The 3344-nt window shown below is 38.1% G+C and overlaps 1 pseudogene; it reads right to left on the reverse strand.

Annotated features, from left to right (window-relative positions):
* Nucleotides 1-2604: 2604 nt before the first annotated feature.
* Nucleotides 2605-3043, reverse strand: LOC144308875 (SUMO-conjugating enzyme UBC9-B pseudogene; annotated as a pseudogene).
* Between the last annotated feature and the right edge of the window lie 301 nt (nucleotides 3044-3344).

Below are 3344 nucleotides of genomic sequence, written 5' to 3' on the forward strand. Positions count from 1 at the left end.
TTGGGAAACAAACAAGGGGTAGTGGAAGGGGAGATGGGTTCAAGGATGAGGTGACTGTGTGATGGGAACTGAGGGGGGCACTGGATGGGATGAGCACTAGGGGTTATACTATATGTTGCAAATCAAACTCCAATAAAAATATACAAAAATATAAAATAAACAGAGATAGGGTGGTAAAATGGATAATAAAGAAGTCTCATCTCTATGCTGCTTACAAGATTCACCTGAGATCGAAAAATACATTCAGATTGCAAGGAAGGGGATGGAAAAATATTCACCATGCACATGGAAGCAGGAAAAAAAAATCTGAGATAACAATACTAATATATATATATATATATATATATATATATATATATGTTAAAATAGGACTGAAAACAATAAAACAAGACTAGCAGGAGTGGATGGGCATTACATAATGATAAATGATTCAATCATTTATTTTATTTTTTATTTTATTTTTTTTATTGGAGTTCAATTTGCCAACATATAGCATAACACCCAGTGCTCATCCCGTCAAGTGCCCCCCTCAGGGCCCATCACACAGTCACCCCAGCTTGGCTTAAGCTCTATTTGTTGTTCTTTTTGCAGCTCCTTTAGGTATAAAGTTAACTTGTGTATTTGAGACTTTTTAGTTTCTTGGGAAAGGCTTGTATTGCTATGTACTTCCCTCTTATGACTGACTGCTGTATCTGAAAGCTATTTATTTATTTATTCATTTATTTACTTATTTTTTGGAGTTCAATTTGCCAATATATAGCATAACACCCAATGCTCATCCCATCAAGTTCCCCCTTCAGTGCCCGTCATCTAGTCACCACCACATCTCGCCCACCTCCCCTTCTACTACCCCTCATTCATTTCCCAGAGTTAGGTGTCTCTCATGTTTTGTCACCCTCACTGATATTTTCACTCATTTTCTCTCCTTTCCTTTATTCCCTTTCACTAATTTTTATATTCCCTGTATGGGTGAAACCATATAATGTTTGTCCTTCTCTGATTGAGTTATTTCACTCAGCATAATACCCTCCAGTTCCATCCACGTTGAAGCAAATGGTGGGTATTCGTCGTTTCTAATGGCTAATATTCCACTGTATACATAGACCACATCTTCTTTATCCATTCATCTTTCGATGGACACCGAGGCTCCTTCCACAGTTGGGCTATTGTGGACATTGTTGCTATAAACATCAGGGTGCAGGTGTCCTGGTGTTTCACTGCATCTGTATCTTTGGGGTAAATCCCCAGCAGCGCAATTGCTGGGTCATAGGGCAGATCTATTTTTAACTCTTTGAGGAACCTCCACACTGTTTTCCAGAGTGGCTGTACCAGTTCACATTCCCACCAACAGTGGAAGAGTGTTCCCCTTTCTCCACATCCTCCTCAACATTTGTTGTTTCCTGTCTTGTTAATTTTCCCCATTCTCACTGGTGTGAGGTGGTATCTCATTGTGGTTTTGATTTGTATTTCCCTGATGGCCAGTGATGCGGAGCATTTTCTCATGTGCTTGTTGGCCGAGTCTATGTCTTCCTCTGTGAGATTTCTCTTCATGTCATTTGCCCATTTCATGATTGGATTGTTTGTTTCTTTGCTGTTGAGTTTAATAAGTTCTTTATAGATCTTGGATACTAGTCCTTTATCTGATAGGTCATTTTCAAATATCTTCTCCCGTTCTGTAGGTTGACTTTTAGTTTTGTTGACTGTTTCTTTTGCTGTCCAGAAGCTTCTTATCTTGATGAAGTCCCAATAGTTCGTTTTTGCTTTTGTTTCTCTTGCCTTCAGGGATGTATCTTGGAAGAAGTTGCTGTGGCTAAGTTCAAAAAGGGTGTTGCCTGCATTCTCCTCTAGGATGAATGATGGAATCTTGTCTCACATTTAGATCTTTCATCCATTTTGAGTATATCTTTGTGTATGGTGTAAGAAAATGGTCTAGTTTCATTCTCCTGCATTTGGATGTCCAATTTTCCCAGCACCATTTATTTAAGAGACTGTCTTTTTTCCAGTGGATAGTCTTTCCTGTTTGTCGAGATTCAATCATTTTTAAAGATTCTTTATTTACTCTAAACAACAACACAGACAAAATGACATATAAACACAGAGGGAATGGGATGGTAAAGAGAGGCTGGCTGAATTTGGATCTGAGATTCGTAAGGAACATAGTCCAAATTCTGAGGAAAATGCAGGGGAAAGGATGCCAGCTGGAAGCTAACTGTAGTTCTAAATATTATGGAGCATTCTAACATCTGCAAACAAAGGAATCAGTTCCTGGTAGCTCACTGAAGTATAAAAGTTTATAATTTTGCAGCATTTGAATTAAGAAATCAATATAAAAACAAAACCAAGTTTTACATAACAATTAAAATACAAAAGACTGAAGGAAAAAAACATGTATGAAAAACCAGGCAATTCAGTGAGCCAAGAACTGTGTTTTAGTAGTAGAAATGGAAAATGCCACCATCCAACCCTCCCTAGGTGACTAGTAATTGTATAGAGCAAAGTTAATTTTCAAAAGTGTTGTAAACAAGTTTTTGCCAAGCCAATACCTTCCTTCTTATGCTGCCACAAGGTCACCACTTATGAAGATGTTAAATTCTTTGCTTATGCTCAAGCCCTCTTCTCATAATTCAGTCTGTTTTGGCAGTAAATCCTGTAGTTCTCCGTTTGAACTGGGTCTTGGGTATTTGGTTCATTTTGAAGTTCCTGTATTTTTAACAGGACCTGCTTAATTGTAACAACTGGACTCCAGGATTTTTCCTCAAGGATGAGCAGGCACATGCTGCCCTATGGGTACACATTGGGGAGAAACAGCAATGGTTCAAATTTGGATTTTGAGGGTGAGGATGGATGATAATCTTTGAAAATCATCTATAGTTTAAACTATTCTCTTTCCCATGGAGTCCTTTTCTTTCATGGACTCCTGTACTGCTAATTCATCAGGTTCATCACACCATTGGGATATTATTGTTGGGACAGGCATGAAGCCAAACAGGTGGTCCTTTATACAGGCTTTCCTATCCTGGGTGAGTCTGGAAGGTGAAATACAGTATATTCAAAGTCCCTTGGGTGGAAAATATTTGGTGAGGAAGATGGATGAATTGATAGCAGTGCTCCCTTTGTCACTTAAGACTACCCCTAAGCCAACTCTGTGGCTGAGGGATCAATTTTACAAGAGGATATCACAATTTTAAATATCTGCACACTTAACACCGAAGTGCTTAAATAGAGAAAGCAAATATTAATGAATATGAAGAGAGAAATTGATAGCAATGCAATAAGAATAGAGGACTTTAATATCCCACTTATATCAATGGATAGATCATTCAGACAGAAAATCAACAAGGAAA

The sequence above is a fragment of the Canis aureus genome, chromosome X, assembly GCF_053574225.1.
Source record: "Canis aureus isolate CA01 chromosome X, VMU_Caureus_v.1.0, whole genome shotgun sequence".
Lineage (NCBI taxonomy): Eukaryota > Metazoa > Chordata > Mammalia > Carnivora > Canidae > Canis > Canis aureus.